The following is a 15,000-nucleotide window of genomic DNA, read 5'->3' as shown; positions in this document are numbered from 1 at the left end:
AAGCATAATGCAGTGTAAACGTTTGCTGGAATACGAGACATTGGTGGCGCCTGTAGCTTATAAAAAAAACCCCCAGAGATCGTACCATCTTGTGGGTTGCCAAAAATATCAGAATGTCTTTCATGTGGCAAAGAAATCTTATAATATTATCTTTCTCTAGATTTTGTACACAAGCTACAGTAAAGACGACATATGTATAAACAGTTTGGGTGAGGTGTTAATGTGTCCATAATTAGCAATGTTAGTTCAATGAGCAGCTGATGCACGATTCATGAGCGAGGGATTTCTGAAAACCTCATAAAGTAATCAACTCTATTTTTTAACTTGGGAAAAAGTCGTTGACCTTGAGTAATTCCGCCAATTTTCCTCGTTGTTTTACTTGAAACGCGGTCTCTGACTTCTTTTTTCGCTTTTTTTCTCGCCATACCTTTTAACAAACGCTAGGTCGTATCGGTTCCATGCGAATGTAAGATTTGCTCATGAGTTTTGATAAAACCTAGGAAAAAGTTCTGCTCATATTATATATATATATATATATATATATATATATATATATATATATATATATATATATATATATACATATCTGGCTTTGTTGTTTCATTCATCATTATTTTCTGCAGCTGGTTGGAAGAATTTGTGACTTTGGCTGCTCACGATTCCTGTACCAAAAAATAATTGTGTTTTAAAATGGCCGTCATGGTTATCAGGGGTCATTTGATCGATATCTATACATGTAAATTTGCTCATATTGACCTAGTCTAAAGTTATGCTAAATCTGGTGCTTTGATGACAAAAATGCACAATTCATCGAAAAACCGGGGCTAAACAACGGACTAATGCTTAACTTCGTGAAGCCGCTATATTCAGTTTGTGTCTCCAGCTCTTTTTGATGTTAGAGGATTAACAGTAATGAACAATCGAAGGTCACAATCGAAGGCTTAATAATAGAAAGTCACTCCATTGATTTATAACCATCCCGCAAAATAGAAACATAGAAAATTAAAAGGAAATTGATTCTTTACAGGCTTTTTGTTCGTCTTTTCAACCAAAGAAAACGTCCCCAAATTGTGTGTTCAACATCCATGATAAACCCATAAATATCATAGCCAATGATAATATTAATTCCGTACAAACGAAGATGAAGACTTATGTAATATAATCTTAAGATTACAGCATATGACTTATAAAATGATATAGACTCTAGTATTTAACCCTAAAAGCTATGTTAATTTGGTACAATGCCTACAGAACTGCATAAAATCCTGCCATGTCCGTTTGTTATGAAAAGTTACATGAATATTTAACAGGGTATCAAACACCAAATCCTTGAAACTGTATCAATTGAGAAATGAGGGGAGACTCCTAAAAATGTGTAGAAGAAAAAAAGAAAAGAGGGAAAAAGGACAGAAACATAATGACGAAAATATTATTGTAATTGTTTTGATCTTGATATTGTAAAACTCGATACGATAATATATTATTGTTATAGTATTTACTAAGTATAAGATTTTACTTAATCTTATTTACAGTCGGTCCTTCTTTCCTTTTATTTAATTCCTATTGTCTTTGTATATCTAACAGTTGGGTTATTAGTTATCACCCTTTGAAAATTACAGCGTTTTTACTGTGGCTTTGTATAGTCTTTATACACAAAATGCAAAATAAACGCCTTCTTTGCAATTACAAACCACCATGATGATCTGAACACCAAAACATCACAGGAAGTACGAAACAACATACAATTATAAGTAATAGTAACAACAAATGACAATTACAATCCCTGTAGATTGCCTAAAAGTAAAAGGCATGAAACTGACGTATACTTATCTGCATGTCTGATAGCCCTATTCATTATGGGCTCATTGTTATAATTGGAGTCCAAAAAAATATGACGCAAAATATTGCCCATTACAACTATGTTAAACTAGGCCCATAATTGCGTTCGGATGTCAGACCTGATATATGTACACGTCGCAAGAAACAGATCTGTAGGTGTCAATAATTATTCAAATATTTTATTTATATATATATATTCACCGCTCCTTTATTATCAAAATCGAGCACTTTTATTTCGTGGTTTTTATTTTATACTTTATCGAGGATCAGTGCTAACACACACCCACCCACCCCCCCACACACACACATACACACATACACACACACACACACACATATATATATATATATATATATATATATATATATATATATCGGCGTAAATTCTTGTTAAGCAACTTTAAACCGGAACCACTTCAAGAAACAACAACAGTCAACAAAACAACTCAGTCCTGACGATGGCAAATTAAGCCTGAAACATTAATGTAGACTGTCTCAAACATTGTGGTAAATATTTTAAATAATATATAATATATATATATATATATATATATATATATATATATATATATATATATATATAATGTTATATTATGCGAATAAAGAGGCTGCGTATACCTTTTTAAAAGCATGATTGCCTTAATTGTAAATATGTATCTTGTAAGGGAAACACACTCAAACTAACATAGGCCAAGGAATGAGTATTTTTAAGAAGTATAATATTATTTTTCCGTAGTTTTCCCTATGGCATGTTTGGCAACCCTGGTCTAGCAATCCTATTAACAACAAATCTATTTTTTTCGCGAGGAAGGTCTCGACACAGTTCTATCCTAATGTTATTGCTGATGTCGCATGGTATAAATGAAGCAAAGCGGAAATCCCTTGGAGTTGACTTATTCGGAAGTTGAGATTATCTAAACAATTGGGTTTAACGGCCTGGAAGCTTTTCATTAGGATGAGAATAAATGGACTCTCTCTTTCATTGTCTCAATCTTCGGTTATTTGATACATAAATAGTCACTTTTATCTGTGGAGTTTTCTGCGTCCTATCAAATTATCAAGCAATCTTATGGTCCGTAGATAGCTGTAGTCTGAATAGCTATGATCTATTTGCTTATTTCTTTAAAGATGTGAATGCGTTATGACATATCTTTCAAACAGTTGATACGGTATATATATATATATATATATATATATATATATATATATATATATATATATAAATATATATATATATATATATTATATATGAATATATATATATATATATGTATATATATGAATATATATATATATATATATATATATATATATATATATATATATATATATATATTGAATCGTGTTTGATACAAATATGGTACGAAAAGTGCTCGACATGTACTCGTAGTAATGGAGCGAATTATTATTTTAATATTTACCACAATGTTTGAGACAGTCTACATTAATGTTTCAGGCCTAATTGGCCATCGTCAGGACTGAGTTGGTTTGTTGACTGTTGATGTTTGTTGAAGTGGTTCCGGAACCACTTCAACAAACAACAACAGTCAACAAACCAACTCAGTCCTGGCGATGGCCAATTAGGCCTGAAACATTAATGTAGACTGTCTCAAACATTGTGGTAAATATTAATATATATATATATATATATATATATATATATATATATATATATTATATCTATATATATAATTTAGAAATCATGTTAGAGGCGATGAGTTGATTTATCAAAAAATTCTTCTTTCTATCCCAAATAAATACAGAAGCACAGGAAATTGCTTTAGACTACCTTAAACATTAGCAGGCCTCTCAACTCAAAATGTTAAGGTCTCATTGTTGTAATGGAAATACTCTCAAACCGATGCAAAAATATCGCCCAAAACAACAATCTTAAAGTGAGCCCATAATCGATTTTAGGCAATAATAGAGGCGTGTTTCAGACATTTTAAATAATTTTATTCTGAAGTATTGCATCGACATTAAAATCAGTATCATTTTGAAAGAGAAAAGTTTAAAAAATGGAAAATAAGATACATTTTAAAAAAGGACACTCCCCACCCTATTAAATGAAAATAAAATGTAATCTAATTTAATAAATAGACTATAATATGTCAAATACGACTGATTTTTTAACTGGCTGGAATCCAAAAGCCGAATTAAAAAAAAAAGTAAAATCTTCAAAAGACAGTTGGATAAAGACTTCTTCAGTCACAGAAAAGTCATTTTGCAAAGTTTTCTGAAACATAATGCATTTTGTGGACTTTCTAAATCAACAATATCAAAATTGATTTCCAGTGACTCAACTTTCCGAATAACGCTCAAGACCATCACATGTTCAGACACCGGATATGCTGGATGGAGATATCTCCATTTTGTAATGACGTGTTAAACAAACAATTCTCCGGGTCAATATACATGTCATGACACGTAAAAAAGAGGAATGACTGGCCTATAGTCCGACTGCCTCTCATTTACTTGATCCTTATGAATAAATTATTTAAATATCGACATGACATCATCTGATTTGACAATGAAAATGGAGGAGGAGGACCAGATCAATGTTCGCCACAAGTGACAAATCTTGAGGACATCTTCCCAAATCGAGGGCAGCATCATAACACTATCTTTGTCGAGGGTAGCAAGTAGCAAGTACTAAGTAGACTTCAGAGTGTGTTGTTTGTTAATATTTAATTCGTAACGCGGACAAATACAATATAACCTACCACACGTAAGTTAATAATCGGGTTAAAGTAACATTGTTGTTGGTTTTCTTTTCTTTTCTTTTTTTTTTTTGTGTGTTTAGGTAACGTTGGATTCATCAAGGATACTCGTATCCAGCGGTGTAATCTGGGGTGTGGCTGAAAGGCTAAAGCCACGCGTTAAATCCTAACAAGAGCAGCAGCTTGTAATGGTTTTCACACTACTATGTTTTGATGGTCTATCCAGGACGCAAACTCATCGCAAACTCATCAGTTCCCACTGATGACGTGAGCGTGCCGTGAGGCAGGTACTCGACCGAAGACGAATGCGTGCCTCCCAATGTCTCCTCTTGCTGGTGAAAAAGCCTGGCAACTTCTCCACCAATTTCGAGGAGTCGATGTACCCACTACCTCGAGGGACCGAATTCGTCCAAACCGACTTCCATCTCGTATATGCAGCTCTGTCCGAAGTCATGGAAGCAACGTACAAGCGTCCATTATGCGCTTGAGAGGGGTGTCCCCTTTCCCTCTCATTTTGATCTTATTAAGCCAGTCTCCGGACATCGGGGGCTGGATTGCTGCCATTATCGGGCCCCATTCTCTAGGCCTTGTTACCAGCGTTTCCGATACTATATGCATCGACTTCAGAAGTTTTACATCTACCTTCTCAACATTCTTGCTTTTACCCATACAGGAGCGCGTAGTGCTGGGGCTGCCTCAGAAGGCTGTTACGTTTCTCTATCGTTCGGGAAACTCCTTCGAGATGCACCCGATAGGTAAGGATGTGGTCCAGCGTAACCCCCAAGTACTTCGGATTCGGCTCATACGGGAGAAGCTGATCCTTGACGAGGAATATTGTGTTTTTTGAAGGCTCAAAAGTTCTTTGAAAAAAATATAATTGACCAGCGCCATAACCACTATTCATGTGTGATACCGCTCCTCATATCCACCATTTAGTGTGTGGTGTGCTGAATGTTATAAAACTAGATGACTCCGGCGTGAACACATTTGCCGAAATGATAACCTTTGTTGTAATGAAAATACTCTCAAATAGACGCAAAATATTGTCTATTACAACAACGGCTAATAAAGCACATGATTGCGTTTGATTAGGCTATCAGACCTGTAAATATGTGTCCGTCGAGTGATTCTTTTAATACAAACAAACTTATTGGTATTATGTATCTTTTGAATGACTCATAACACACAAGTAAAATGGAATACATCAGAGACATATGCTATTATAAAAATCTCATTGTTTACTTATCTTTCCCCACCCTCTAACCTAACTGTATCCCGTTAGCGCTATTATAGATAATTATTACTAGTATCATTTATTTAAATTGAGATCAGTGATGTTGTAAAGGGTTGTTAATTGAAATTCTTATGACTATGACAACACTGCTCATACGGAATACAAGGCTTTGCAACTAGTCAAAGTTTTGTTCCTGTACATTCACAGATCTGGTTACACATTGATCTGGATCTGGATCGGGATATCTGGATATCTGGGAACTACTAACCAAGTGACCTCCTGGGACAACTAAAGAATGACCAAGAAACCCACCCATGAATTAAACAGGCAAAAGCAGCCCTTAACGCCGCAACCAGACAAATGAACGTCGCCATCGATCACAGCCAGACCTCTAAATTGAGCAACAGATCGAGAGAGGATGAAATAAATAACTTACCCATAGTCTAACTTTAATTAATTAAAAGTGTACTATTATTCTTTTGTTTAATTATGTGTTGAAGTGTTATTGTGTGAGGCTATTCTATTGATCTATATTAAAGTATTTCTGTTTTAACGGGGATTAATACATCTTATGAATCTGATCCATCCCTATATAACGTGCCACATCTACCACTACCATTACCTACTTTTTTAAAACTTAAATTTTCAATTCTATCTATCGAGTTGTCAGGAACGTTAACCCAACTATAACAGGGCGGGAGAGGCACTAGACGACTCTTTTGGGGAAAACTATTTGACTTCTATTTGTCGCTACCTACATTTCACTTCTCCTTCACAGACACGACATATAGCATATGTATTCGAACCAGACCTGTTACGCGTTAGTCGAGTGCTGCACTGACCGGCAACGGGGGATTTCTTTATCGACCATGGCATGCGGCTTATAACAATTGACATCTCATCTGACAAGACTCTTAACTCCCGTGTCAACAATGCCGAATAGAAAAAGAATTGCAATGTCATGCAATGTCAACCTTGACATCAAGGAATTAGACAAAGGAATCGATCTACCTCTTACTAATAATATGACATGTTGAAGACCGCTTGGTGGTTCACATTGTCAGGCAGAGCGACCAGCAGCTAGCAAGGATTCAACGATATATTTAGAACCCCCCCCCCCCTCTCTCTCTCTCTCTCTCTCTCTCTCTCTCTCTCTCTTACTCATAGAGAAAACTAGGATGTTTAGTAGTAAGTGGTAACATCATGGTGTCGTGATCCAACTTTGAGTAGAAATAATTTAGTTTTGGAGTGACGTCGTATAAAGTGGTATGAATTCTGCTTTTTTATTTTTTGTTGTTGTTAAGGATATTTGTTATCTGTTCAGACACCAAATTGGCAACTATCTCAAAAGTACAAATTAAATCCAGGAGATCCCGAGAGTTGGTAGAGCACTTCCTTGACATGCAAAAGAGCTGGGTTCTATCCAGAGTGAAGCCAAGATTTTTTCTAACCCCCCCGTCCCCCCTCCCAAGCTTCCAGTCCAACCAGCAGTGATTCGGTAGCTGGTTTGGTGAGAACTGACGGAAAGTTCCAAATGGTATCAAGCAATTGCTTTTTCACGCTATAGAAACCAGAAAACACCTGGCTTTATGGGCCTAATGGCTTTGAAGGACTTTTTACTACAATTCAATCGCAGTAACCAGAATAGCACAACCGATTCTATAGGCCCTTATTCATGATGACCATCCGCGTCAAAGCGGTTTTATGTCGGAGTGAAGGGGATGCCAAAATAGTCAAAGTATAGTTATAATGATGAGAAATTATGACATTTTGGGTTTATGTATGTTATTATAATATATTCATTATATTCAATAAACCAATTGAACCAGTTTCACAATTTTACTATGACTTCATTTCTCACCATCAACATCATTCCGACATAATACCCTTTTGAGAGTCACCATTTCTCTTTATTTATGCGGAGTTCATTTAAGTTTTTCAACTTTATTATAGCTCTATAATATTACTGGTATCATTCCCCCAAATTTAAATTACTTGTTTGTCTCTTGTCACCCCCCCCCCTTCCTCCTTTCGAAAATACAAAAATGTGCCAAAAACATTATTCAAGCAGTTTGTATCTTTAAAAAGCTCCATGTTTTTTGTTAGTATCTTAAAAAGGATAGCGCCATGCTGTTGTAACCTTGTTCATATTATGATGTCACGGACACGCGACCTGCGGGTGTTGTTACAACATAAAACATAAAGCCGTTTGATGAAACACGATCCCCGGTTATTCACACTTGGGAAGCCATGGATAAAGACGTTCTAGGAAATTGTATTGAAGACAGGAGCGAACACTTTGGACATGCTAACAGCCTTCCGACACTTCTAAGATGTACGACTATGCCTTTCCCGGGATCCATTCGATGATGGGAAAGGGTGATACATTATGAATGGAAATCAAGCTTAACCGATTAACTGCCTTACTCTTGAAAGACACATATTTAAAAATGTGGCCACAAAACTTGTCCTTCAAATATCGATTGATTAACCTGCATCTTGGCAAAAACTTTCAAACCCGGGACCTCGTGGCCAAATTTTTGTTTTTCAAGAGTGTGGCAGTTAACTGGTAAATAAAATTATGTTTTCTTCTTCTTCTTCTTCTTCTTCTTCTTCTTCTTCTTCTTCTTCTTCTTCTTCTTCTTCTTCTTCTTCTTCTTCTTCCTTTACTTGCAGTCAACATTAGGTGTATAGTCGCAAGTTTTACACAAGCAATATTTAACATGACATAGTTGTATATTTTAGTATTCTTTTAAAATGATCCAAATAATCATTTGCTTCCACCGTTTCTTCATCGAGGTTGATAGCATAATTAATATGACTTTGTAATTTAGAAGTTTGTGCTATGTATCGTTGGTCCTGACCCCTTGTTCATGAAATTGTTGGTCTTGGTTGGAGTTCATTAGTTTCGACTTCTACCAGACCTCTGAGCATCTTATAAAAGATGAGTATTTCAGATCTTTTTCTTCTATCCCCGAGTGTTGTCAACCCCAATTTATTAACAATGCTAGTTACGCTTAAGGTTGTTATATAATCACAAGTGACCAAGCGAGCTGCCTTCCGTTACACCGTTTCATTTTTTTTTATTTCTCTCTTTCACAGGGTACCAAACTACCGAGGCCTACTCAACGATGGGTCGTTCGAAACAGATTCTTTAATTTTGCCTAGGTTCCTTCTTATGAGAGCATTGATGTTGTTTACCTTTTTAGAAATGTTATCAACATGTTCGTTCCAGTGTGATTTAATGTTCTTGATAGACCGAGGTATTTTGAGGATTTAACTGTAATAAGTTTTGAATCATGAATGATGTAATCGGATATCAGTGGACTACCTTTGTTGGGTATTCTCAGTGCCTCACACGTTGCTGCAATAAAGTCCACAAGCCACCTCTTTTCCCAATGTTGACGATTTCAGTGAACAATCTAGCTTTCAATGTTACCGTGGCAAGAAGGTCGTTAATGTATATCAAAACAGTTGAGGCCCCATAACTGTTCCGTGGGGACGCCAAATGTTACACACACTATATCAGAAGCCTGGCCGTCAAGGATCACTTTTTGAGTCCGTCTCTAAGGAACCTGGAAATCCATGAGAGAATGTTTCCTTGGATACCATAATAATAGCCTTTGTCGAGTAGGCGCTCGTGGGGAACATTGTCAAAGGCCTTTGAAAAATCTAAGAGAATGCGTTTGTTTGCCCTTATTCAAGTTGTTTGATGCCTTGAAAAGTATTTATGGGCTGTGTCTCACATAAGCGCTTCTTTCTAAAACCGTGTTGATAATGAGTCAGTAATATGTTAGTTTCAAGATGAGTAATGACGTGACTATGTAAAATATGCTCCATTACTTTGATGCATATGTAGATAAGAGAAATAGGGCGATAGTTCTCAGCATTTGTTTTTACCCCTTTCTTGTAAAACGGTGCAACAAATTCCCCTTTTCATTGACATGGAATCCTTTCCAGAGTAAGAGAAGCACGAAAAATAACTGTAAGTATTGGTGAAATTTTATGAGAGAGTTCTTTTAAGAATCTTCCTGAGATATTATCGAGCTCCGTTGCTTTGTGTGGGCTGATGTTTAAGATTAGTTTAAGCACTCCTACTTAGTTGATATCTATTTGAGGTAGTGGGTCAGGAGTACTTTCTTTGAGCTTAGGCAAGTTATTGTTGCTCTCTTGTGTAAATACAGAGGCAAACCGTTTATTCAAAATATTAGCTTTGGTCTTTGAGTCACTGTGTAATATATTATCTTTCCTTATTTGTGCCACACCCGATTGGGCACATTTTTGCTCTTGATAATTTTTTAAGGGTTTGAATGATGGTTTTCTGTGGGCATTGATGACACATACGAGTTATAATATGCTAAACGACATTCTGATTGTGTTTCTTTCTTAAAGTTCTTAAACAAGCCCCAGTCTTCCTCGGCATTGGACTTTTTCGCCCTTCTGAATGCTATTTTCTTTTTTCTATATAGTTGTGTTATTTTTGAGTTTATCCAAGTTGGTTAAAGCGCTGAGTGGTGATTTTGTGGGGGACGTGCTTTTCCATCAAGTTTAGGCACGTTTTTGTAAAATGTCGCCACAATATGTTGATTTCAATATTTTCGATAAAATCAATGGCATAAAGTGTCAGCAAACTGCTGCATGTTTCGTTTCAACGTTAAAATATCTGCGTGGTTCCAGAGGTCTACTTTTCGTTTTGGCGGCTTGCAGTAAGTAGCTTGGATTTTTGATTCAATGAAGGCAATGTGGTCATGATCGCTTATACCGGGCTCGGGTCTGCAGGCAGTCGCCAGATTTGGGCGATTCGTGAGAAATATTTCAAGGGTGTAATATTTTCTAGTTGGAAAGTCTACAATTTTACTAAACCCAAGTTCTGATTTCCTGTCTAGAATTCGCTCAATTCAACGAGGTATCTATTCCAAATGATTGAATTGGTTTTCCAGTTTATATCAGGTAAGTACGTAAGTTAGCATCACCTCCAAATAAAATTGTCGAATTTTAAAATGCGGGCTCAAGTTTCTTTATATCATTACGCAAAAGAGCAGTAGTATAATCCATATCACGACTAGGTGGTCTGTAAAATGATGCTAGAACAAATGGGTGATTTCCGTAACCATTAATTTGTATAGCAACAAGCTTGCTTTGGAATTCCATATTGTCAGTTTTATTTGAAACTAACGAGTCTTTAACAGCAATCATTACACCACCATAACCATCTTCACGATCTTTTATATGCAGTTCATAACCGGGCGGCTTTATTTCGTTGTTACTAATGTTTTATCTAACCATGTTCCGCAACATAAAACTCCGTCTGTATTTTCACTTTGTGTTAAATACCAGAACATACATCTCTTTAGATATTATGTTACTTTGAAAATTTATAACTGCTGTTTTTAAGTCATTTGTTTTGATCAGACACTGATTGTTGTTTATCCGAGTGGTTGAAAGCATTTCATTCAAAGTTGTGTTGACACTCGTTTTAATTCTAAATGTCGTGTCTTTGTGATTGTTTTTTTTTTGTCAGTGACAAGCTGTACGTGTGTCAGTGTAGCTGGCGTGTGTGTGCGTCGTGAGTGAACAGTTGGTCAGTGTCCAATTATTATTTATATTGGCCTTTGTTTATTTTTACCTCCTCAGTTTAATTTGACTGGTTTTTATTTGCAGTTTCCTTTGTCTTCTATTTGTTTATGTTATTATTACCTTCCCCCTTTCTTTCCTATTATTTTTTCCGTATGTCTTGATTAATTCCCCCCCCCCCCCTTCCCACCCAAAAAAAAATCCATAAAAAAAATCAAAGCGTTCACAATTCTAGATTTGGTGCTTCATTGGTTGCGTGTTGCATTGTTCGAAGGTATTGGAATGAATAATAAAATATAACAATAATAAGGTGCTGCCATTTTCGATATTCATCGTCGACCGTTGTAATTATAATATTAAAATATCTCGCTGTGCTTGTATGTAAAATTGAAAAACGTAAGTAAAAATGGTCTTTAGAGTTGATAAAATCCTTGCAAAATTTACAAAACTTTAAAATATCGCTAAATTGTTTAACATCCACAAAATTTCGTCATAAGCAGCACAAAGTCATAAGAAATTATTAGTATTATTATATTTATTATTATTATTTTTATTATCATTATATAGTCATTATGATGATGATGATGATGATGATGATGATGATGATCATGATGATGATGATGATGATGACGACGATGATGACTCTTTTTATTGGACTTGTTGTTGTTGTTCTTCTTCTTCTTCTTCTTTTTCTTCTTCTTCATCTTATTTTTATTTTTTTATTATTATTATTATTATTATTATTATTATTATTATTATTATTATTATTATTATTATTATTATTATATTATTATTATTATTATTATTATTATTATTATATTATTATTATCATTATTATTATTATTATTATTATATTATTATTATTATTATTATTATTATTATTATTATTATTATTATTATTATTATTATTATTATTTATTTTATTATTATATTATTAATTATTATTATTATTATTATTATTATTATTATTTTATTCTTGTTCTTCTTTTTTTTAGTTTAGTATAACCACCGTATTTTCCTGTCTATAATAAAATCGATTGATTTGATTATGTTCGTACGAATTTAGGATTACCGGAATTCTCACGGGCTGCACAATCCGCATGCTATTTTATAATACATCACGTCCTCAAAATTAAGAAAAAAGAACAAGAACAGAGAAATAAAATGAAAAAAAAACCCAAAAGAAAAAAAGACAAAAATATAGAAACAAACATAAACAAACAAAACAAACTAAGAAGGAAAAGAAACCCAGATTAAAAGACTGCCAAGATAATATTAAAGTTAATGTTTTAAAAACCGATTTCATTGAATGTAATCTAAAATCTTAATGTCTAAACTGGCGTACTTTAACAAAACAATTATTTCAGATAACTCGTCCTTCAAATATAGATCGAATAAAATGAACCTCGTTTTGTCAAAAACTCCCAAAACCTGAGACTTCACGGAAGTTTCAGGTTTAATAGTCTTCTGCAAGATGAGAATAATTTTCATCCATAAATATTTGAAGGACAAATTTCTGGCCAACGTGTTACATATTAATAAAAAAAAGTGTAGGGCAGTAAAATCGTGATTATTGAAGAGACGGTTACGTGACGGTTGAATGATTTGCCCACAGAATGGCACGCCTGTGAAATAGGGCTTAATCATAGGGCTTAGCAGGTCTTTAATGCGTTTTAATTCTTTTTGCATGATTGTTTTCTTCTCAAAAGGAAAAAAGATTGAGTTTTATTATTGCATTTAAACAAACATATCATTCTCTTTTTTTATGCCATTTGTTTGCCAAATCCATTCGCCTTAAAAATTTAAAGAAAGGAGTAATTGTGATCCAGCTTATTTAATTTATGGTAATTTTCAAAATAAGATATTAAACTAGAGAAGTTTAAAGATAATATTGATGCATTAAAACAAGAAAAAACAATAACGGAACAAAGAGAAAGAAATCATCTCCTCCCCAAAATGAAACACTTGTGTAAACGGATTTGATTATTATCCGATTGTTGGTTTTACAATTTCATGGCTTCGTTATTGAAAGTGTTGTTTTATTACCTTCGAGTGGGTAATCGGATTATTGGGGTTAAGTTTCAATTTTCTACGAAGTTTATGTTCCAATCTATTACTAACCTCCTGCTGCTAACTGTCATCATTTACATATCGTTTTCTGGAAAAAAAAAACTCGTATTTAAAAATTTGGTTAGAAAACTCGTTGTTCAACAAACATGGATCGATTTAAATGAACCTTCATCTTGGCAAAAACTCTCAAATCTGGGACCTCGCTTTCTGGCCAAAATTTTAGAAATGAGTTTTTCCAGACTACGACCGTTAACTGGTTATTGTAAAAACGTTGACTAATTCTATAGCTGTATAATATCCGGATAGTAAAGTAAAAATATAAAAAACGATGCTCATACCCTGTTAATTCTGTCTACAGCAAAACGATGCCAAATTAAAGGTTATTAGAACCCGCTATGGAATCTAAAACTTAAAATTGTAAAACTATTGTGTAAAACTGAATAGAACGGGGTTTGTGTAGATATTTAGTTAGTCAAACAGAGAATATAGGTAGAGTAATAGATACACTGTTCGATAAAGACACACTTACAGGATTATCGATATACAGACAAACACACAAACAAGCGCGCCCACACGTAAAGAGAGCGAGAGAGAGAGAGAGAGAGAGAGAGAGAGAGAGAGAGAGAGAGAGAGAGAGAGAGAGAGAGAGAGAGAGAGAGAGGCAGTTGCGGAGTATTATCTATTTGTATTTATTGTATGAAATACATTTTCCAAAACAAACAGGGAAGTCTTATAGTGTAAAGAAGCTCTACTTTAATTGATGGACGTTATTTTGGACACATGCTCAGAAAACCCCTGTGAAAAGTGAAGTTATGAACTTTAATTACCCAACCATCTGAACACTAGGGAGGGATAGATAATATTACCATGTCGCAAACCAAAGTAGCAACAGTTAAGTGCAATGTGTGAATTCACCCAAAGATGTTCTCGAATGCAGCGATATCTATATAGTACTGTTAGTATACAGTATAGGAGAGGCTTTCTAACCACACCAGGGCCCGTTTTTTATCGAAGACTAGCACTTAGTCTATGACTTTAGTCAAGGACTTGAAAAAATCGGTTTTTCTGTGAGCTGACCAAGTAATTCCCAGATTTAAATAACGACAACTTAGGACTAATTTTGGCCAAGTTTTAGTGATTTGCTGAGGCCGGACTTCAAGCTTAGTCTGAGATTTATTACTAGCGTCGACAAGATAGCAGCTATTTTTAGATTGAGAGTTTCGATTAGGAAGGAAAATACGTAGGTTACGAATGACAGAGGCAAAAAGTGTCCCGTTGCTATTGACACTGGCTTTGAAAGACTGTAAGATAAGTGCAGAACGTCAAAAGTATACATTTTTGTAAGTAAAAACATTTTTAAAAACACGAATCTAATCAGGCCCGCGAGTTGCGAGTGAACGGAGACTCGAAGTGGAGGGATTCGCTTCAAAGAACAACCAACCCCCCCCCCCTCCCCCCTAAAAAAACAACAAAAATCGATTAGAAAGTATAATGCGACAAAAGTTATTCTGCTGGCATTGTAGCTGACTGAAATAATGCGATTAATTAAAACACATTTTCTGT

The 15,000-nt window shown here is 34.8% G+C and overlaps 1 protein-coding gene across 1 annotated transcript in view; it reads left to right on the top strand.

Moving 5' to 3' along the window:
- Nucleotides 1-10,514: 10,514 nt before the first annotated feature.
- The window catches only part of LOC144964191 (FMRFamide receptor-like), a 258,962-nt gene continuing 254,476 nt past the window's right edge, over nucleotides 10,515-15,000 (top strand). The window contains exon 1 of the mRNA XM_078898173.1: nucleotides 10,515-10,743. The gene's annotated coding sequence lies outside the window, so the exon portion shown is untranslated. The remainder of the gene's footprint in view (nucleotides 10,744-15,000) is intronic.

The sequence above is a fragment of the Berghia stephanieae genome, chromosome 2 (assembly GCF_034508935.2).
Source record: "Berghia stephanieae isolate SIO BIC M18660-M18661 chromosome 2, UCSD_Bste_1.3, whole genome shotgun sequence".
In the NCBI taxonomy this organism is placed as follows: Eukaryota; Metazoa; Mollusca; class Gastropoda; order Nudibranchia; family Aeolidiidae; genus Berghia; species Berghia stephanieae.
The sequence above is the reverse complement of the archived record's forward strand: the minus strand, read 5'-3'. Positions and strand labels throughout refer to the sequence as shown.